Source organism: Gracilinanus agilis, chromosome 1, assembly GCF_016433145.1.
Source record: "Gracilinanus agilis isolate LMUSP501 chromosome 1, AgileGrace, whole genome shotgun sequence".
NCBI classification, from domain to species: domain Eukaryota; kingdom Metazoa; phylum Chordata; class Mammalia; order Didelphimorphia; family Didelphidae; genus Gracilinanus; species Gracilinanus agilis.
In genome coordinates, this window is record NC_058130.1 from 323,492,943 (window position 1) to 323,517,340 (window position 24,398).

The 24,398-nt window shown below is 37.9% G+C and overlaps 1 pseudogene; it reads right to left on the reverse strand.

Moving 5' to 3' along the window:
* Nucleotides 1-5,547: 5,547 nt before the first annotated feature.
* On the reverse strand, nt 5,548-21,849 carry LOC123251301 (annotated as a pseudogene).
* Nucleotides 21,850-24,398: the final 2,549 nt, after the last annotated feature.

Genomic DNA, 24,398 nt, shown 5'->3' on the forward strand with positions numbered 1-24,398 from the left:
GAAGTGATAGCTGATCTAAAACGTCAACTGAAACAGGCAAAGCGTGAGAAAGAAATTGAGGGGGTGAAAAATTTTGCCCTCCAAACCAGTAGGAGCCAAAATCCATACAGGCAACCTACAAGCAAAACCTAAAAAACAAAATCATCATCCCTTCACCTATGTGGATGGCTTGGACACATCACTCGATTTTGTAGGTTTAAACAACAAATAGATTTTTCCAAAAATGATAATCAAAGTCAAAGAGACAGAGGCAATAGAAAGACCTACTATAATTCTAAATGGTCTAAGAATAATAATGACACAAAAAGAAATGATGATAATAAACATGATGGTGCGTGCTATAACCATGCATGTAAAAAATTTAGCCAATCCCCTTCATGAGATGATATAGAAAGATATATTCAGATGGGAATAAAGCCTAAAACATTATGAATTGAAATTCCTAATTTAAAAACTTCTAATCAGTGTAATTTGGGTATGACAGTGTGTAGTTTAAGTGAGGAAAGCAAAATGGGAAATCTGGGCAAAATAGAGCAAGTGTCTGTCTAAAGCAAGCTACACAGAATATGAACATAGATCTGTGGTAGATAATCAGCAATGGGAAGAAATAATGCAAATGCGCAGAGAAATCTATGGCAATATTGAGGATGATTATATAAGGGATCAGCTTTCTCATTCCATAACAGACACATTGGGTGAGAAGCATAAGGATCAATCAAACCATTGCAACAGCTCACATTAGGAGGTTTTGCAATCTTGTTCAAAATCATCAAAAACTCAAATTCCTCTCTTTATTCCAAGTATAAAATAAAGGGGCAACTTGGATAAAGAACATTATGGCGAGGATTTACAATGTTTCCAGAAAGGAACACTTTCAGTAACCTTGGGGGAATTAAATGCCAAAATTCTATCCCATTCAATTGCTTCAGACACAATGTCACAGATTGAGGTTAAAGAGGAAACAGATCAGTACGCTGGCAAAGACTCAAATTTGAAAGTACAACCCACTGAGTGGCAGGGTGATAACAGCTGTTTAGGAAATTCCACATCCACCTTTCTCAACCCCTTAGCTGCAGAATTTCAACCAAAAGTTTGGGGAAGGGAAAGGGAGCAGTTGTTGTCCCCAGTAACCAGTGTGGCTAATAATAACATCAATGAAACTGGTGCAGTGATTGAAGACAAAAACCATCTGACTTCAGTCACACAAACTTCAGGACTAGATAGGGAACATCAGTCAGCTTTTGAATCAGTAGTTGTACCTGAAGCGTTGAAGGGAACACAATCTAACTATCATACATATCCAGATACTACTGATGAGAAAACTTCTGATTTGGAGCATGACAGTTCTTTAAATATCAGAGTGGACGGTAAATCAAATCAAACCTCCATTTCTGCATCCCTTAGCAAAAGCCAACATGAAATTTGCACAACTGATAATGACTTACAAGCTCTCAAGGAGGCAATGCTATTTAATCCTGCTCTCTGTATTCCTGATTCTAAACTGAACTTACTGAATGGTGCTATAGGAAATTTGGGTTTAGACACGAATAACTATATGCAACACTGGATCGATGATAAGTATACATGAAATACTGAGGATTCTTTATTACCCCTAGTTCCAGTGAAGTCCAATGACAGTGGAGAACCATTAATTACCCTAGAAATTGGGGGGGGGTACACTATAAAGGACTACTGGACACTGGTGCAACTTGTTCTGTTTTACACGAGGCACCTGAAAGAATGCCAATATCAAGGCAGTGTGAGAATAAGAGGAGCTTTTGGGGTACCACAACAAGTCCCGAAGCTAAAAGTTAAAATGGTAAAATTTGGACCTCTAACTCTTGAACATACCTTCTTATTGATGCCATCATGTCCTTCGAACCTCATGGGTAGAGATCTCCTATGCAAATTGGCTGCCACCTTCCAATGACAACTGGATGGACAAATTTATCTACACCTACCCAAGAGATCTCTAAAACACCATCCCATTTTATTTTTAGACCCTTATAGTGAGGAACCATCATACCAATCAACTGATAACATCTATGAGGTTCCTGACGATATTCCTGATTATGTGTGGGTTAAAAATTCAAATGAGGTGGGCAGGATATTGTCAGTGGAACCAGTAAAGATGTAAAAGAAGGTTTACCTCCAAGAATTCCTCAGTTCAGACTTAGCCAAGAGGCAATGAAACCCATCATAGAGAGTTTATTAAGGTAGGGTTTATTAAAATATGGCTTTTCACAATGTAATACACCAATCATGCCTGTAAAGAAAGCCGAATTATCTCCTGATGGGAAGACTCAATGGCGTTTAGTACAAGATCTAAGAGCAATAAATGACCATGTGCAAAAGACCTATGCCTATACCAAGTCCATCACAAATCATAGCAGCCATTCCACCTGAAGCTGCTTGGTTTACTATTCTGGACCTGAGCTCTGCATAGTTCTCTGTTCCCCTGCACAGAGACAGCCAGAAGCTGTTTGCTTTCTCATGGGAAGGCAAATCCATCTTATGGACCCGTCTGCCTCAAGGTTTTTCAGATTCAGCTTCGGTCTTCTGTCAAATCCTGCCGAGAGACCTTGAGTCGATCACTTTCCAAAACAGCAAAATGGTACATTATGTTGATGACATCCTGCTAATGTCACCATCTGCTGAAGTCTGTTACACTGATAGCATACACTTAATCAAAGAGCTAGGCAAAAGGAACCATAAAATTTCCAAATCAAAACTTCAATTCATGATGGAGAAAGTAAATTATTTAGGATTCATCCTAGAAAAAGGCTCCAGAAGAATTTCCCAAAAGAGAACACAAGATATACAAAGTTTGAATTTGCCTAAGACCAAGAGGCAACTCAAGGCAATCATAGGAGTAATGGGTTTCTGGAGAAACTGGATTCCAGGTTATGCTCTCATCTCAAGACCTCTGATAGAGCTAACTAGGAAGGAAGTTCCAGAACCGTTAAAGCTGACTAAAGATCATGTCCATGCAATAAAGAAATTAAAATCACTTACTCTATCAGCTCCAGCCCTAGGTATCCCTGGTCATGACAAACCATTCCTCCTTTATGTACACAAAGATAAAGGGATAGCCTCTAGTGTTCTCACACAATCATTCAGGAATAGGTTAAGAACAGTTGCCTACTATAGCTCAAAATTAGATTCGGTGATTTGTGGTACACCGGCTTGTTTAAAAGCCATAGCTGCTGTAGCCATCATGATTAGAAAATCTTCATCCTTGGTATTAGGGAGTGAACTGAAAGTATTTTCCCCATACCAAGTGGAATCTACTTTAAGAAACACCACATTACAAGCGTTCACCTCCCAAAGACAATACCAAGCAATCTTGTTGTCTAATGAGAATATAACTTTTCACCGGTGTGGAAACTTAAATCCTGTGACTCTGATTCCAGATTTACCACTGGAGGGAGAAAGTCTACATATCTGTGAAGATGCACTTAACATTGTGCATAAAACAAGAACAGATTTAGATGACAAACTCATGAAAACCCCCGATATGAGCTTATTCACAGATGGATCATCATATATAGTAGACAATATACCGGAGCAGCCGTAGTGACAGCCTCTGAGACTCTTTACTATGAGTGCTCAAGGAGCAGAATTAGTCAGTTTGATACATGCTTTGAAGCTTGCTGAAAATCGTAAAGCAAACATTTTTACCAATTCACATTATGCTTTCTCAGTTGTGCATCATTCAGCTGAATCTGGAAAAATTGAGGCTTCATTACATCCAATGGCAAACAAATAGCTTATAGGAATTTAATCAATCAGTTGTTGGACGCAATCCAATTACCAGCCCAAGTGTCAGTCATTCATTGCAAAGCTCATACCAAAATCCAAGGGCCAGTGGAATTAGGGAACAAATGTGCAGATATCACAGCCAAATACAAAGCAAAGTATGGACCACTTACAATTCTGAACTTATCTTTGGTGGAGGAAGATAATCTCAAAAACGCATACTCCCCAAAGGAAGTGAAGAATTGGAAGAAACATCACGGTGCATACCTTGCTAATGGAGTTTGGCTGGAGGCAAATGCAAAACCTATGTTACCTAGATTCCTATATTTCACTTTTTGCAATGCACTACACCAGAAAGGGCATTATGGAAGTCTGGGTATGGCAGATTCCATAAATAGGTATTGGAATGCAAGGGACATATATGAAGTTGCTATGAGAGTTTCACAGAGGTGCAGAATTTGTACGCAATTCAACCAGACAATTACAAAAGTCCACAGTCTGGGAGGCAAACCATTAGCTTATATGCCATTCGAATGCTTACATCACAATGCCAAGGAGTCAAGGTTACAGATATGCTTTAGTGATAGTGGGTAGATTAACTAAGTGGCCAGAAGCTTTTCCAGCAAAATATAACCCCTCAGCGTTTGTTGTGAAAATCTTACTGAGAGAATTGATACCCAGATTCTCTATTCCGCTACACATTGCATCAGATTCTGGGTCCCATTTCACGAATAAGATTTTAGTTACAGTTTATGAAACCTTAGGAGTCAAACAGCATCTTCATTCAATATATAGACCGCAGTCAAAAGGGCAGATTGAATGCATGAATAAATCTTTGAAGACTCTAGTTGCAAAAATCTGTGCAGAATTTCACATGAGATGGCCTGATGCATTACTATTGACACTATTCCATCTAAGATGCCAACCCAACAGCATTACACACTCATCTCCGTTTGAAATGCTGTATGGGCATCCACCTTTCCATGGCAAATCACCTCAAAGCATTCACAAATCATCACACCTGGGTATGGAATGCAAACTCTATGAATATATTAAATTACTCAAGTAACGATTAAATCAACTCCATAAATTAGGCTTGATACATCAAAGAGTACCCTTTGATTTTAATCTACACAACTTCCAAACCGGAGATTATATTTACATCAGAAACTTCGCTAGGAAGTCTGTGCTAGAACCCAAGTGGCTTGGACCATTCCAAATAATTTTAATTACTCTTAGTGCAGTCAAAATTAAAGGAAAGGATCCTTGGTTCCATGTCACCCATGTCAAGCCAGCAAAAGACATGTCCCAACAACAACCACAAGACCCAGTTACTATACAGCACAAAGATCAACTAGCACTGACCAATCAGTCAAATAAGTCCTCAGAAATTCCACAGCCTATACATGAGACCATAGAATCAGAGCAGCAATCAGAACAACAATCAGAGCATGAATGAGAACTAGAATTAGACCAAGAGTCAATAAACAATCAGATATTACACCAAATTTTATACCCAAATGATTATCCCAATCCCAATTACTTAGAAGAATCATCTGTAAACAATTATGACAATAAAAAAGAATTAACGAAAGAAGAAGACACAACATTTGATTTACAATCAATCCCAGATCTAGAAACTGATATTGATGAATTAATGAAAAGCACAAAGACTTAATCACGAACTCTTTTGTTACCTATAATCATTGTTATTAAACCACAAAGAAAAAAGAAAGAAGAAAGATTATTCAAGTTTGATAAACATTTGAATTTTGTTCCTGCCACAAGTCAACACACTAGAACATCAGTTCCAGTGCAAGATGACAAACGCGGGATGACATCAAATGACACAAGTGAGGCGTTGCTGACTTTGCACATCTTCACAAGGACAGCAAACCTGAGAACTACAAAAGACATCCGTAACCAAAAACACCAATTGTAAGAAGGACATCCACACTGTGAAGAGGAGCATTGGATTAACGTTGGTCACATGTATTTGAAGAAGATAACTTACACCCAACAGAATTCTTATTGCATACAACATTAGATTCCATCCAAGCAGTACATGCATTTTGCAAAAGAATTCTGGTGGAGTAAGTATGTAACACCTCATTACATGGATAAGTCATGCTAGACAACACATAAAACATTTTCCTGACTTCACATCTACATGTGAAACACTAAACTTACACTTAAGAGAGAAGAGCATGTCTGCCTTAGCACAGAATTTTCTCTTACTTTGGTTCAGACACATTCTAATCAAATCACCTGACACTTCATGTAAATAGGCAAATTTTGCTTTCTAACCCTTAGCAATAAGTTTTACTAACACACAGGGACAGTTTAGTTAGTTTGATAAGTTAGAACAGGGACAGATTTTTCTAAACTTTCTTTGTAAATATTGTACACAGCATAAGTCTATGGTTTGACCAATAGACTTACAAATAATTATAGTCTTACTTATTCTTACTAACATTTCTAACATAGGCATAAGTGTACTAACATATTCATATACTAACTTTAGAAAGTGAACTAGAATTTAGGAGCTTAGATTGCAAAATTTTTTCTTAGTTAATATTTTCTTGTTAGTTCATAAAATTAGATAGATACATAGATAGAATTCATTACTTTGTTCTAGTTAGCAAGTGTTAGCTTTAAGAATGTTTGTAAATGTTTACATTTAATTTGCTTTTCCTTTCAGTTCAAATTTTTTTTTTTTTTGCAAAACTTAACTCCCCATTCCTTTCCTATGCCTTTACCACAACCTGTCCTAGTTTAGCTTAGTCTAGTCTTAGCATAGTTTAGGAGATAGCAACCCTTTTTTATTTTGCAAACTTAGTTAGGGATAAGAACTTAGAATTTAGCTTAGAATAAGAGTAGTAATCCTTTAGACCTTAGTAACCAGAAAATGTTGCAAGCTACAAATTTAGAAAAGAGAAATGAGCAAAATGTAGTGCAGAGGTACAATCAACTCTGAAAAAGGCTAATTGAAGAATTTCTGGCAATTGAGAGGGTTTAGAACCCTGACTAGGGGCAGTTGATCCGGGAGGCTTGGTCAGAGCAGAAGGGTCAACTGAGCTCAGTCTTTGGTCTGAAACCTGGCCTTGATTCTGTGCCTTTTCTCTTGAGATTTTGTAGCTTAGCTAATTCCTCTGGATCTCCCTGACCTTCCCTATTCCATTCCCCATTTCTTTTCCTGATTTCTTGTGGGTTTTTGGAGAAGGGTGGATTTGGGTGGTAGCAATCAAACTTTGAAGACTTAGGCTTTCCCCATAGACAAGTAGGGCTTACCCTTGATACAAATTATCTCCTGATTCATTGTGTATAACTTCCCTAAACTTAAAGGCAACAAAGCCTCCTGGGGCTGAGTGGGAGCAGGCTCTTGCTCAGTCCGCCCCATTCCTGTGTCCCTCCCCCACCTGAAGCTTCTCCCTAGGTGGTTGTTAGAGAAACCTTGTATCCCTCTGACCTTTATAATCAACCCTGAAAGTTAATAAACCCTGTTATTATTTAATCAAACCTTTTGCTAAATCATTGGTTGAACAATAAAAGAGGGTTAAGGAGAGAAAAGAATAGTTTCTCTTTTGTTCCTGAGGGGAGCTGGAGGCATCCATCTTGGAGGAAGTGGTGATCTCTATACTTCCTCTGAGAAGCCCTTCTATTTCAGAGACAGGGAAGAGCCTTGGGGCTCTGTCTTTGTGAACTTGAGAAACTGACTAGAAAGTCCTCTAGTTAGTTTCAAACAATTTCTGACTGGCCCTAACCTTTTGTCTGTAGAAGTGCCCTTCCTCCCTGGAAGGGTTCAGCCTGTTTCCCTTCAGTGTCCTCTGTCTCAAGCCAATGTACCCAGTCTGTGTCTCCCTGTTGTAGCTGCCTGCCCAACTACCTTATCATCTTCCCTTGCCGCTCATTATACTTCATCATTTTATATTTCCCTAAACTCAGTCATTCCCTTACGTCTCTCCTACCACCTCAATCTACTACCTCCACTATTGCACCCTCCTTTCCCACCTACTGACCTAGGGACCCACAAACCCCATCCACTTGCTTTATTCCCATATTATACCACATACATTGGTCTCCCTCCTACACTAGCTCTCTTCCTTTTTTAAATTTTTGGCTGGACTAAATTAGGATCTTCAGCTTTATTCATGGTTATGGGAAGGGCATGGAGGATGTATGGTGAAAGCCTCTATAATCTAGGACCAAGTTCTAGTCAAAAGTAAGCAAATTTTTATTGGTTCTTCTTCCTTACTTGGTTGGATTGTTTTTGTTTCTTCCTTATTTCAAGGTGGAGGAATCACAGGATAGGTATGTATGTGTGGGTACCATTGAAAGTCTAGGGGTATGCATGAGGAAAATTCTTTGATGGGTTACAAGTATAAACTTGACTCTACTTTTATTTCTAATGCTGTGGGAGTTGGTGGAGGATGGATGAAGAATGAATGCTTTCCATATTAAAGTTCTCTAGGGAAATATAATAGGAATTTTACCTTTTCAGAGTTTTCCTTTGGTTCAGCTGTTTGTCTGGTACCTGGTTCTTTTTCCTGGGCAGTTGGAGAGTTTAAAGAATCTGGACAAAGCGACTATTCTTCCAACTTTCTGGTTATATGACTTTAACAAAAGAAGAAACTTCTTAATCTTTAGAACAACCCTAAAGTTGAGGCATCTGTGTGGGATGGTGGATATTGTGCTTGACTTGGAGATAGGAAGACGATTTCAAATCAAATCTCAGACACTTACTACCTGTTCAATTCTGGGCAAATGACTTAACCTCTCCTTGCTTCAGTTTCTTTATCTGCAAATGGAAGGGCAAATGAGAGAATAGTTTTAAAAAATGGTGTCAGGCACATGGGAGTACTCCTTTTTCCTCTCTCCCTTCCTACTCATTAAAGAAAAAGAAGAAAAGTCTTAAAGAAATAGCTGAATAACCAATTTTAATGTATGTCCTGATTGGTATTCTTTTTTTGCCATGTAGATTGTCCTTGAAAGGAACTGAAGCTCCTCACTATGCTGAAATTCTACTGTTCTGAATGGGCAGAAGAGAACAGCATGGATTACACTTGGGAAATTATGCAGTACTTTTAAACTTCTCTTGATGCAAAAGTCCATCTTTTCAACACAAATATTTTTCTGGTGATGCCATGTAGGTTATCATAACTGAAAATAATGATCTTATTAGAATCAAAATTGTAATTATTTAATGGATAATTGAAAAAAATATCAAGATTGTAAAGATGTTGCAGCATATTGCCAAATATAGTTTATGTGCCTGGAATTCTGTAAAATATGTCATTAAAGATACATAGAACTGGAAAGGTAAGTGGGCCAATGAGGTATCACTTTTTAAACCCTTATTTTTGTTTTAGTGTCAGTTCTAAGATAGAAGAGCAACATGGGATAGATAATCAACGTTAAGTAACTTGCCCAGAGATACCTAATTAGGAAGTGCTTGAGGGCCAGTATGAACCCAGGTCCTCCTGATTCCATATCTAGTGCTCTATCCACTGTGTTATCTAGCTTCCCCAAGTGCTAGTTATGTATTGAGAGTATAAGGGGGCTAATAAGGGGTTTTGCAACTTTGCAAACTTAGCAAAGGCATGAGTTTGCAAAGGAAGGTCTGGTCACATGGACAGAACTGAAAGGGAGTTCCAGAATTTGGGGAAGGTATTAAACCAAGAACTAGAGACTGTTGAAGATCCATTTTTCCTGTTTGGCCAGGAGTATCGAGAGTTCACTTATTTCAGTTGGCAGAGCCAGAAAACAGAAAGAACCTAGGATTTTCCAGCCGAAAACAACCTTTTTTTGGGTCTGGTGGCAGTTGGGCCTACACAGCCTGCAAAGACAGTAGTTGGTGGTCATTTTGAAAAATTTTTGTTTTGAAATCTGCCTGGTAACAGGAGCTATCAATCACTCAGCCACTAAGCTTCAAGGCTTGAAAAACTTAAGGGGCCAGTACATAAAAACATTTCTTTTTCTCTCCAACTTGAAAATACAAACAGATACATAGAATAACTATTAAGAAAAAATGAAGGGAGTATGGAACTGTTCTATTATTGTGGTATACTCTTTTATGAGTTCTTTTTGGTGAAAATACCAGAACAATGTTATTGGATCCTGGAATTTAAAATATTAACACCAATATTTGATATATCCTTAAGGAGGATTATTTCATATATACCAGTGATACTATTCCTTATATGTACTGCTTATCAAGGGTACCTATTGGCTGTTGCAAAATTCAAAAAATTTAAGACCATTCTATATTAAAGTTTGAAGGACAATGAAATGAAAAAAACTAGTTTTGGCAATGAAAGGAACCTTGGACAAAATGCAAGATTCTTATAAGCAACAAGGAAAGGAAACTGAAACAAAGTTAGAACATCTATATAAGCAAGCTGACAAAAATAGACCTTGAGAATAAAGATCTAGCAAATGCTGGAGCTACACTACTGCCTCTTAGGGATATTACCTATTTACAGCCAGAGATAGGAATAGTCCATGTCAGAACCCATAAACAGTTCAATGCTGGAGATCTGGAATCAGTAAAAAAGCATAGCCCAAAAAGTTTTGAGGACCCAAATAAGTGCATAAGGGAATTTAAGACATCCATGAGGTTGCTTGATCCAGATAGTGTGGATTGTGAACTTCTTTTGGGAGAATTTTTTACCAAAAAGGAAAGGAAGCAATTTATTGATGAAACTGCAAAATCCAAATTTGACATCATGGCCCAATGAGTCACAACAGGAAGTAGAATGGAATTCTGTGGATGGGTACCACTTTTTAAAATCAGGCTAGAGAATCCCTAATTGAAGCAATGAAAGTGCATGCAGAGACCTAACACCTGGTCTAAATTCAAGAAAATAAAACAGGAAGTTGGAGAGAATCCCGCAACTTTACTGGACAGGATAATAGAGGCTTGGGAAAATTTTCTGGGGATGGAGAATATGAGTGAACAGGACATAGCTCATAGTAGGAGGAAATTTGTAAAAAACAGTTGCAACATAGTGAAAAATTATTTCGCAACAAATTGTCCTACCTGGGAGTCTATGGGACTGGAGGAACTTAGGAGGACTGCATGTTATATATGGGATGATGATAGAGACAAATGGGTGGATGAAAAAAATGATCTGGTAGAAGAGTTAAGAAGCCAGTTAAAAGTGGCTAATAAAAAGCTTAAAGAAACAGAAATTTAAAAAGTGAAAACAGTGGCAGCCTTAAGATTGTATAACCCTAAGACTGAGTATAAACCCAGACAATAGAGGTCCAGCTCATTCTGTTGTTTTCTCTGTAACAGACCAGGGAATTTCTTCAGAGATAGACAGTTTAGGGGTTGGGTGTTCAATCAGTTAAACAGGAATAATAGGTATAATAACAATGGGTACAGACAGAATGGGTATGGCTATCAAAATTCAAGTCCCAGATATCCTCACTTCCAAAGGCAAGAACAATGCTGTAATCTACTTTTAGCCAGAGATCATAACAGGTATCTAATTTATACAGCATGCAGGAATATATCAGGACTGGAGATAAACCTAAATACTCCCAAGTGATAGGATCTGGGTGTAGCAAATAAGAGATTAAGGGTCCAGATGCATTATGAAGGTTTGCCCAAGAAGGCAAAGAACTAGAAACCTCAGGGAAAAATGTATCAGGAAGTGAAAATAGTAATGACAAAAGAGAAATACAAAATAGCTAAAGTGAAATTAATAGTGAATGTATAGAAGAAGAGCAAATACCTATAACACCTATAATACCAACAGTAGGAGAGGAAACAGAAGTAGTAGCAGTACATATAGTAAAGGAAGAACAAATACATAGTGTGCAAAAGCCATGTCAAAATAGCTAGCAGACAAAATAGGGATGAAGGAAATATAGAAATAGAGATAGGAGAAGGAGAAGGAGAAGATGAGATACAAAGCAATCATGTAGAAGAATGCTGAAAGAGTCATCAGGCAGTTGAGTCTGCAGTAAGAAAGCTCATAACAGGACATATCCAGTGAAAGAAAGTGAAAGTAGACCAGAGGAAATGTATGGAAGCAAATCTAGGCAACAGGAAGAAGAAAAAGGCAGTAGTAGAGGACCTGATGCTGAAAACATAGCATAGACTGTACAGGAATATGCAAAGAAAAGGAGCAGATGAGGAATGGACTCCATACAGTGGGATATATGCATCATTCAACACACTACATTTCCAAAATAGTTTCATGCAACAGTACATAGATACACAAGAAGAGAAGAGACCCATCAGGCAAGATGAGAAGAGAAAGAGCTGGAGATTTGGTAAGTATGTTCCATGCAATAAGCACATATAGGATACATGCTTCAATAACTGTGATAAGATTTTATTTGATATTCTATCCATGTAGATAAATGGATATTTATGAACAGGTTGATGTAGTAATAAAATTGGTATACATATTAGATTCAATGAAGTCTTACCTAGATAAAAGGTCTGTTTGAGATATTCTACTTAGGTAACATCAGAAAACATACAGGGATCAAATACAGAGATTAGAGTAGGAACATACAGCACATATCACACACAAATGAACATAGCTTTATAATATATGCATATATACTTGTAATGTACTTAGGAGAACATAATTGGAATATGAATGAATGCACATGTGTGTATATGTATGTATAAATGATGTAATAGCAATAGCATTTAGCATAGAAAGAATTTGTTTTGAATTGTCCAAATTAGATTTTTTAAAAATGCATTTTGCATAAGTTTATTTTTTTAGTCAAATAGATTGTGTTTTATATAAAATTTTATGCTATCTTGTGTTTGTTATAATTTTTCTATATTTTTCTATTTTTATACATTGCTATAGTTTTTTTTAAATAAGATGGATTTTGTATTAGATTAGCATCATAGTTTTATGTTACAAATTGTGTTTGCAATAGTTTCTAGTTACATTTTGATTTTCAGATTTTATTGCATGTTTTTATTCTGTACAGTTCATATTTGTATCCAGAAATTTTCTTGCTTGTTGTGTTTCACAAATGTTTACACTTTGATCTTTGAAACAACTTATTGTAAATCCCTTTTCTTTCTCTTCCTTTCTTTTATTCAAATCCTTAGCATAGGAAAGCTAAGAGAGGAATTAGGAAAGTAAGTGTAGTAGTTTGTTATTTTGGGGTAAGAATTTAGATTAGGAATACAATAAGGGGAATTAAATTTATTGGTGCACAGATAACAAAACTATTTTTATCAAAATGAGTTTTGATCTGTGCAAAGGGGAGAATGTAGGAAAATAAGGGGTTTTGCAACTTTGCAAACTTAGCAAAGGCATGAGTTTGCAAAGAAGGTCTGGTCACACGCACAGAACTGAAAGGGAGTTCCAGAATTTGGGGAAGGTATTAAATCGAGGACTAGAGACTGTTGAAGGTCCGTTTTTCCTGTTTGGCCAGGAAAGTGGAGAGTTCACTTCCTGTGGCAGTTTGTAGAAGGAGACTTGCCTTTCCTGATACCTACCTGGATGTTCCTGTATTCAAATTAGTGAGAAGAACTGAGATCCTGTCTGTCCCTGTATCAAGTTGCCATCTTCCTGTGATCCTGTAGCTGTTGTGTTCCTGAGAGATCCTGACTGTGTTTGTGTGAGAGAGCTGCCAAGACCCAATAACCCTGCCTGTGAGAACAGCCCAGCCATCTTGACCTGTGGTCTCTGGCCTATGAAGGTGAACTCATCTGAGCTAAAGCTATCTTACCTTGATAAACTATTTAATTTGCCTATCAATAATTTGAGGACTAGTTAGCTCAGGTAAGATCGTTGGGTTTGGGAAACTGAGATAGTGTAGGAATAGTGTAGCCTAAAGATCTATGAAGATGGTCCATGAGGACCTGTGGAGGCATTTGGGTGGAGAAATAAGAATATTAAGCTTAGGGACTTCTTTCCCCTGGTCCTCCTCATTCCTATTTATCTTGTTATAAATAAACCATATTTACTGTGTAAAAAGAAAGTCAGGGGGGCAGCTGGGTAGCTCAGTGGATTGAGAGTCAGGCCTAGAGACAGGAGGTCCTAGGTTCAAATCTGGCCTCAGACACTTCCCAGTTGTGTGACCCTGGGCAAGTCACTTGACCCCCATTGCCCACCCTTACCACTCTTCCACCTAGGAACCAATACACAGAAGTTAAGGGTTTAAAAAAAAAAAAAGAAAGTCACATAGTGTTGTGGCCTAAGAGTGACCCTCAGGCCTACTCAGGCTTGGAGAGTGAGTTCCTCTGAATATAACATCAACAGCTTTACAAACCCAATTGAGTCATCTTACTCACCTATTTCCAGAGCAAAACATCAGTTCTGTTTTAGTGTCCATGAAGTATTAAAAAAAAAGAGAATAATGTCCAGCATGTTGGAGAGATCCTTTATAAAGGTGTACAAATACAAAGAAAAGAAAAGGGAAGTGTGAAAAGGTGAAGAATTTTAATCATTATTATTAAAGGGAATATACCCTGACATATATGATTTTCCTCAATTAAATTGTAAACTCTTTGAGGGCAGGGACTTTCTTGCTTGCTTTCATTTATGTCCCTAGTGCTCATCATAGTGCCTAATATGAAAATAAGCACTTAATAAGTGTTTACTTTATGTATTTATTGATATAGCAATGTATTTAAGTGTTTGTATTTATGTTTGTATCTGTTGATAACAAGAGTGACACATTGATATATAAAAACACAAATCTCAAACTACCTCAATTTTCATATTTGCTTGAATAACTCCTGACTTTATTCAGAAAGTGAAATAAAAAAAGTCAAAATTGCTGCTTCTTTTGGATCTATGGAATTCCTAAAACCTCATTTTCATCCTACATGTTTTAAGAAGCAATAAAATTCACTCTTTTATTGTTTCCCTTCTCTATGGTTTGACAAGATAGATTTGGAAAATTAGTGACATAAATGGATTTTTAAATGATAAAAGGGAAGAAGAATTTCCTCTGCTTTAGGTGACAAAGTAAATGAAAATACAAAACCCTGACTTAGCCTACTCAAAGCATTGGTCAGGGAGCACAGAGGCAGCACAGAGTAATCTTTCCTCTTTTGAATCAATTGCTTCCCTAATTACCTAGAAAACAAAAGCAGTCTGGAGGAGGTGGCTGAACATCTGTCATTTTCATCCAAAGCAGTTCTCCAGAATGTTTTTGTGTTTAATTAAGGCCTTGTCTTCATCTTACTGAGAGTTATTCTTTGTACTAAAAAATACGCAGAACTGGGACTGGCATAGGAAAATTAATATACAAGAAAAAAATAGCATATAAGCTGTCTTAGCTGTGGCACCTATTCAGTAAACAGAATGATTGAGGCAGCTGGAAATCTATGTCCTCTGGCAAAACAAGGAGAGAAGTGTGGTATTTCAGAAAGAAGACAGCCATACCCAATTTAGGAAATCTGATACATGAAGCTCAGTGTTTCCCCAAAGAGGTCAGTTGGGTTTTTTTCTTACTCATTGTGCAAAAAGTGACTCCATTTTATAAAGGTATTTTGTATCCTTTCAACAACCAACTCATAATGCATTTAGGATAACTTGATTTCCTCACTTTTTCCAGAATGTTGTTCATCTTTGCAGTTAGGCGTGCCTAAATTGGACTGGGAGAGAGACCAGAGAGAATTTTCTGAACAATAACTTGCAGAATTCATTCACGTTCCACCCCCTTCGAGGCCCCCATGAGTCATTTTCTTTAGTTTCAAAATGGGTATGGTGATACTGTTAACAGATGCTCATTAAGTAAATGGGCTCCCAAGCTTCTTTCATGGACTAAGGTTGTGGAAGGAGAGTATAACAGCAGTCATTGTGACAAGCATTAAGTGATACCTGAGGCATTGATTGTTGGTGGCATAATACTGCTCCCTGATATTATATCTTTTCTTTTCTTTTCTTCTTTTTCCTCCCAGTTCCATATCTTACTGTCGCCTTCTTCTCTTCTTCTTTCCCCTCTCTTTTGACTTTTCTTCCCCATGTTTTTTTTTTCTTCCCTCCCATACCTTGAGCCTGCCATCAAGACTCTTTTTCACCACTGCCTTGCTTTGGGCTAAAGTAGTTGTTGCCTTTTGTCCCAGCCAGATATTTCTTAGAAATAGCAAGGATGTTCAACACAATAGGCACATCAAAAAGGTCACTGGAAGGCAGAACTCTGAAGCATGCAGCCTGTCCCTGTTTTGCCCAGTTGATATTCATTCACCTTGAGAAGACTCTCAGCTCTACTAAGTTTTTAGGGAGGTTTTTCCAAAAGTTAATTTAAAATTCTAAAAAACAAACCCTCTTAAGTACTAATTATTCATTCATTTTCATTCATTTATTTCTTCTAAGCTTAGCCTAAGCATCATCTACATGGGGTCTCTTTTGATCCCATCTCTAACCATTCCCTTTTCCTAATAATCTTGTTTTTATTTAGGTAGTTATGGTAGAAGGCAGGCCTTGAAGTCAGGAGGACTTGTGTTCAAGCATGGCTTCTGCACATACAAGCTGTATGGCCCTGGTCAAGCCACTTTTAATCTTTCAGTACCTCAGGTACCCTACCCTACCTAATAAAGCCTTCATTAAATGCTAATAAAGGACCAGGCACCCTGTGAAGATTTTAAGTTACAGACTAAGTGTCAATCTGTACTAGTGGATGGAATTTCCTCATTGGGAGTTTCCTACATTGATGAAATGACAAATCTCATCCTGTATGCACATTTTTCTTCTTTTTGATATTCATTTACTATAGGAGAGCTTTCTTATACCTTTATGTATTTTCAGAAAGTATATTGCAAAAGTATATTCTGAATAAAAAGATCCTTTAAGATCCCCAATAAGTACATATATAAACATATCACATATATACACATATATCATATATATTTAATATAGCACATATAAAACAAATTTTATTTTGCAGAAATATGTAGTATATGCATATAAGTTTATATAACTAGTCATCATTCACAAAATTGGAAATATATGTCCTTGGTACAAGATGATGGTACAGTATAGGGTGTGTATATGTGTGTGTGTATACTGTTATATAATATATATGCAATCTTGTTTTATATGTATATATGTACACATATATGTACATACCCTTAATTTTTACCTTTTATCTCAGGTACTATAAGAATAAAGAAAGCTTCTGCTAAAACTGTAATAGTAAATGAGAGCCAGCCAGGACAAATGTTACAATAGAGGGGAGAGAGAGAGAGAGAGTCTATGAGGTGGGACTCTCTTCTAGCTCACCCCTCATGCTAAATATACACTCTGGGAGACTTTGAAGGGGTATCGCTCTGAAACTGGGTGACCTGGATGGTTGTGCTACCCCACAGGAGTTGAGGGTAAGGCTTCCCTATAAGATGATGTATGGGGGACCCCAATCCGATTCTGAATGAGGGCGGGGATCACTCAAGCCTCCCCCTGAGGTCAGCCAACTTCATAGTGGGTGGTCTGGCTTCAAGATGGAGGCAGCCAGACTAAGCTGCGATTCCCCTCCCCCCTTGTCTCTCAGGCACTCTGGAACACTATCTGACTAATGAATGTGAAGGGCAGAGGGATTTTGGGGTGCCCTCTTCTCTATTTCTATGGGGTCTGTCTCTTGGGTGGGAACCTTTGGGGTTCTCACTCCTAAGCGTCTCCCCCTGCCTCTTCTCCTTCAGTTTCTATTTCTATTTCCTATTTTTATCCTTTTCTATAATTGCAAGTCAAACGGGAAAAAAGTCTTTCAGCAAGGTTGGGTAATGGGAGAAGGAGCCTAAGAGATTGCTCCCAAAATGGAGTCTAAACACTTAGCTCACTCAATTATTGAAGTCTTGCTGGGTGAGAAGCAATGGAATCTTTGACCAGAGAATCAGGATTTCATTGTCCAAAGAAAGATCCTCAGGAAGCCCTCAGGACTGGATCCAAGCTGGGATATTCTCCTCAGAACCTCTCCTCCTTCCTCGGAGGACCTTCGCCAGAAGACTTCTCCTTTCGTCCTTCTCTGGAGAATCTCCCAGAATTCCCCTCTCGTCTCAACTGTCACTAACTGTCACCAACGGTCAGTCACTCCTTCTCTGGCTCCTTCTGTCCCATCCCCCTTGCACAAATTCCCATTCTTGTAATACACACGATATTGTTTTACTAGGTTATATAGATTTTCAACTGTGGCAATGACAATTATGTATTCATATATATAAAAGCTACATAATTTTTCAGAATAAAATTTATTTCATATATGCTATGTTAAATTTATGTAATATATGCATATATATGTGTTACATATACATATATTCACATTTATTTGGGATCTTAGAAGATTTATTTATTCAAAATTAATTTTTGCAATATATTGGATTTCTTTAATTATGTACATTTTGATTGAATGTAAACTCCTTGAAAATAGGGTCTACATCATCAAGAAAAAATTATACAACTGATGTCTGGCACAGTTTCTAGTATATAGTTACAGAATTTTGTACCTTGGGCTTCATCTCCCAGAATTCTTTCTTCGTCCCAAAATTCCTTTCCCTTTTTGCATTTATGTGTGTCTTTACATTATTGTTTATAAGTTCTGTAACTCCTCCCTCTCTCACTCTTTCTCTTCTTTTGCTACCAGGCTAGGTTAGCTAGCTTTTTTACTTTAGTTATTATTAATAAACTTTATAAAAATATAATAGTTATTGTATAGTAATTTTAATCTTTACAGTTCGTCCAACCACAAAGGGATAGAATTCTCAAATATTTTTTAAAGATAGATTTTCAGTAAAGTTAGTAAGTTTGTCCAAACTCTGCCCACCAACAAGGTGGGCTGAGAGCTGGGGTTGCCTCTTCTTTCCATGTGCCCGGTGTTCTCCCAGCCCAGCCACCTGCGCTCTTGCTCCTGCTGCCATTGCTGCTCCCACCACTCCAGCACGGCCCAATCCTTAGCCTCTGCTTGCTGGCAACCAGACTGTGTCTTTTCAACACACAAGCTGGGAGTTCTTAAGAAGCTAGTGCTGCTTCTTGCTGCTGCTTCCTAAGGTGATTTTTAAACTGATTGGGGACTCACTTATTACAGGACTATTGTTTTTACCTCTATGTTGGGGAAGGGTCAGAACTTTTCTCCCAAACATTCCTTGTAAGGATTTTACTCCTAGGCAGTGCATACCAGGGTGGTGCCATGTACTGACAGGAAGTAGACTTGCAAGCTTGGCTCAGTTTCCTGCCCATCTCAAACAGCTTCCATTTCCACACAGCTTCATCAAGCTCATACAGCTTACAACTTTAGGGTTGGTTTTCTTACTTTTGTTCATGAGGGTTTTTGTGCTGATTGGATAACTTGCAGTTGAGAGCTTGACTAATCTTAAGATTCAGATTGGAGGTTCATTTCACACCCCCTCACTATTTTGGTCTGCCCAGCCTCTGCAACATACTCATTATGAGGGTCATCCACACTATGCCCAGTGCATGTATGAGAACTGCAGAGCAGTGACAAAAGAAATGCAAATGGATGAAAATACTGGGGAGAGGAAGGAACCTTAAAAGAGATATGGAAGTTTATTGATGTTAACCTTTTGAGTTTTGTTTCCCCTCCAAATAGTGAAGAAGTTTATTAGAATTAGAGAAAAGGAATTTTGAATTCATTGCCCATACCCTGTCATTAATTATTGTATTTGCTGATTGCTTTAAGGTTTAATTTTTTTAAAGTTCATATATATTAATCTAATCAATATATTTATGTTACACTGAATCATTTTAAGCTACAATGTTTTGACTATTAGATATCTTCTGTTACATTATTTTTCATTTGTATCTTTCCCCTGTGACTGTACTGAAAAACATATCATTGTAAAAGCCCATAAGTCCTTATGTATGCTGGGTTTGTCACCTGATCCATTGAGGTCACATGTTGCTTATACAGCCTTTTCTTCTTTTGTGCTTTCATTAATTGTCACATATATGATGGATGGACTCCATCAAAACTACTTACAACTGTATACCTTTGGAGAATATAATGACTTAAGAATTTAAATTGTGATTTTAAAGAGTCTTCAGACATGATTTTTAGATATCTTGTTTTTTTTCCAAAAACTCTGACCGACCATTTTGCTGCCTCTGAGTTCTTTGTAACAAGAGGCAAAGGGTCCATTTAGTAGGTAAAGAACCACATGCTGTACCAGAAGATCCAGAGTGAACTTTGGGTTGTGGTGAATTTGAACTTTGAGGGGTTGAATGTTTTTGTCTTGAATGTACACTCTTATGCCAAAGAAGACTGCCCCCTAATTGGCTTTTTATCAATTCACCTAACATTGGTTTTGTTCTTTTTCTCTTTTATTTCCCTCTTAACCCCACATTATTGTAATTTCCTTTTAGAAGCTGTAATATTGTATGTACCTCTAGTTAAAGTTTTAAGTTGGTTATGTTTTCATGATACCTTTTGGGGAGACTAGTCTCCCAAAGGATTGCAGGGAGGAATGTATAGTTAGAGAATTTTGTACTTTGGGCTTCATCTTCCAGAATCTTTCCTCATCCCAAGATTCCTTTCCCCATTTCATTTTTGCGCATCTTTACATTATTGTTTATAAGTTCTGTAACTCCTCCCTCTCTTGCTCTCTTTCTTCTCTCATGACTAGACTGGGTTAGCTAGTTTTTTTTTTTTACTGTAGTTCTTATTAATAAATTTGTTAATTGATAGAACATACATTAAGAACCTACTATGTGAAGAGTATGGTGCTAGGTGATGGGGAAGATAAAAAGTTTAAATTCCTTTATTTATAAAAGTATTTAGAAAAGTACTTAGCACTGTGCCTGGAACATGGTAGATACTATATAAATGGTTATTTCTTCCTGTCCTCCTTCTCTTCATGGAGGTTACTGTCTATTAGAGAGATCAGAGCCAAATACAGAGAGCCCTAACACACAATACATAACAGATGCATGAGGTCAGTTTTAAAGCAAAATATGACATATGCCACTGATATTTTTTTTTGCACTGAATGTGATGACTTTATTGATGGTACACAATATATGACTCTATGCTCCTCCCCTTTACTACAAGGATGCTTTGGGGCAGGGATGTGAATGAGCCATGGGATCCTTAGCATAGGGACATAGGTTATTATGGATGTGGGCTCCCCAGGGGTAGAACTACTCTTTTTTTTGGCTGGAGATGAAGATCCATGGCTTTCCACTTGGAGGCCATGTACATCATGAAATGTACTACACAGGCTGTAACCATACTCATTGTCATACCAAGAAATGAACTTGACAAAATGGTCATTGAGGGCAATGCTAGTGCCAGCATCGAAGGTAGAAGAGAGGCTGCCACTGTTAAAGGCACAGGATACAACCTGGTCCTCTGTGTAGCCCAAGATGCCCTTCAAAGATCCCTCTTCAGCTTGATTCACCAACTTCTTAATATCATCATTTTTGCCAGCTTTCTCCAGGCAGCAAGTCAGATCCACCATGGAAACATTGGGAGTAGGAACATGGAAGGCCATGCTTGTGAGCTTCTTATTCAGCTCAGGTATTGCCCACAGCCTTGGCAGCACTAGTGGAAGCAGGGATGATATTCTGGGCAGCACACCCATCATGCCACAGCTTGTCAGAGGGGCCATCTATTGTCTTCTGGGTCACAATAATGACATGGACTGTGGTCATGAATCCTTCCACAAAGCTGAAGTTGTCATGAATGACATTGGCCAAAGGGGCCAAGCAGTTAGTAGTGCAAGAGGCATTACTGACGATCTTGAGGGAATTATTGTATTTCTGATGGTTTACCTCCATCATGAACATTGGGGCAGAGAACCTGCTTGGTTCTACCATTGCAGTAAGCCCCAGTCTTTTCCACAGCAGTAAAGATGCCAGTGGACTCAACAACGTACTCGGCTACAGTGTCTCCCCACCTAGTGTTGGTTGGATCCCGCTCCTGGAAGATGGTAATGGCTTTTCCATTGATCACCAGCTTTCCATTCTCTGCCTTTAAAGTTTCCTTGAGCTTGCCATGGGTGGAATCATATTGGAACATGTAAACCATGTAGTTGAGGTCAATGAAGGTGTCATTGTTGGCCACAACTTCTATTCCCCTGCAGTTGAATGCTGCCCTGGTCACCAGGCATCCAAAATGGCCAAATCCATTGACTCCAACCTTCACCATCTTGTCTAAGGGATGTGACTTCAGTAGAGGATCCTGGCAGTGAGCTTGGGAGACCAGCTGAGAGCTGTATGCCACCCTTCTTGAACAAACCAAAGGACACAAACAACTAGGAAGAAAGTCTATTTGAAGAGTCACTTCTAGTCATCTATGTCTACAAGGGAACTAAGATTTTTAAATTAAGTATCTTGTATCAAAGAACCTTTTGAAGAAATGTTTAAAAGTAGAGAAGGTTTATTAGGAACAGGGGAAATTCTTTTCAGTAATTAGCAGACATAATTAATGTCTCTTTTCCTGGTCAGATGTCTTACTATTTGTGCCTTTTAGATGAAAGAAGTATAAAAGAATGAAGGATATCATTCCTAGCAGAAGAATGTTAGAAACAATCAGTGTGTAGCATATCTCTTCTCAATCCCACCATCACCTGCCATTTGTGAAGACTGATATAACTCTGTTGTTTGACATAGATGTGTGTATACATACCCACACACATCTATTTGAATTTTAATCCTTTGAATATAGATTCATATCTCTCTTTCCATCTCCATAGCAGGTTTCCTTGCCACCATATTAGGGCAGCTATGAGCGAACATCTTGATAGTTTTAGGTTTGATTTGAATTATATTATAGCATCCTAGATTTAGAAATGGCTAGACCCTTAGTAATCATCATAGAACCAATTGATGGCTAAAAATGGTTAATCAATTTGAGCAGGATTACATTGGTTGGGGTTATTTGGCAGGGCTATGTGCCTTTGTATTTGAAGATCTCCCATTGGGATCTCCACCACCTTTTCACCCAGTCTCCATGTCTTAGAATCAGTAGTTTCTTTATTCAAGTCTCAATTCATGTGCCACTTCCAATGGCAAGCTTTTCCTGGCCATTCTTTACACCTCCCTTCTATAACCCTAGTTATTAGTGCTTTCTCCTTCCTCAAATTATCATGTAAATATGGCATGATGTCTGGTAGTTATGATGATAGTGATGACAGTCATTATTTGTGTTTACCTGTTATATCCTTCCAGTAGATAACTGATAGGGACTATTTTTTGTTTTATTCTCAGTGCCCAGCAAATTGTCTTGGCACAATATAAACTTAGTAAATTCTTGCTGAATTATCCAATAAACTCCAAAGCTTTCTTTTTACCTCCAGGATCAAATATAAATTCCTCTTTTTGACATTTAAAGCTCTAAACAAATAAATCATTTCCTACCTTTCAGTCTTCTTTACTTACTACCCACCACCTACTCTATAACCCAGCTACATTGACTTTCTTTTAATTCCTCAAACATCAAAATACAGAGCTCTAACTTCTGTCTCTATGCCTTTGCTCTGGCTGTCCCCTATGCTTAGAATTCTCTGCTTCCTCACCTCCATCTCCCTTTAACTCTCAACTCATGTCCTACTCTCTTAAGATCCTACATCCTTCTGACCCACCAGCTACTAGTATCTTTCCCATTAGGATTACCTTCCATTTACTTTGTCTATATCAGTCATTCCCAAACTTTTTTGGCCTATTGCCCCCTTTCCAGAAAAAATATTACTTAGCCCCCTGGAAATTAATTTTAAAAAATTTTAATAGCAATTAATAGGAAAGATAAAGGCACCTGTGGCCATCACTGTACCCCTGGATTGATGCAGCACCCACCAAAAGGCAGTAGCACCCACTTTGGGAATCACTGTTCTATATCTTTCTATTTTTCACATATTGTCTCCTCCTTTGTAATGTGAGTATCTTAATAGTAGGAAAGGTGGTTTTAGTTCCAGTGTTACCATAGTGCAAATAGTAAGCACTTAAGCAATATTTGTCTAAACAACTGACTATTTGGGGTGAATTACAGTATAGTACAGTGTTTGGGCTCATTGACTGTGGTTGGTTACTACTTCCCTAACATTTAGAGGGGAAACCCTGAGGGATTGGAGGGAGTACTTTCTGAAATATTTCTCCTAAGCCCCCATCTGGTGTATTCCTTTTCAATATCATTTGACTAATAAATGACTTCTCAAAATGAAAATGTACTACATGGGTAGAAGTAGCAAAACAACTTAACTAAGGTTTACTCTCCTTTTATACATCCACTCAATTCCTAGGGATAATAGGTTATAGCTTAAGATGATTACTAAAAAGCATTCTTTACTTCTGGGTGTGGCATAGCAGTTCGATGGTCATTCCTTTCCTCGAATGACACATTTCTTCTGTGGGTCAATTTACTGCTCAACAGGGTCATACAAGTAGCTCTTTGGGGATTATTTTTTTTACCAGGCTCAGCTGGTATTGCTGTTGGCTCCAGTTATTGAGGGATCCCTTGATATCTCTTCTGACTCTTTGAGGCTCACAAGATTATAACATAGAAACAAAGATGCCATGCATTCATGAACACAAATGTTTCTGAGTGGAGAGATAAAGCAGAAATAAACAATTATTTATTTCCCATCTCCCCCTGCCCCCCATTCTCAACTCAGAGGACCAGAGTGTTTCTTCTTGAATGCCACTAGGAAAGAGAGAGTTCAATTCTTTGGGTCTTTTGAATACATTCTTAGTTCCAGCTGA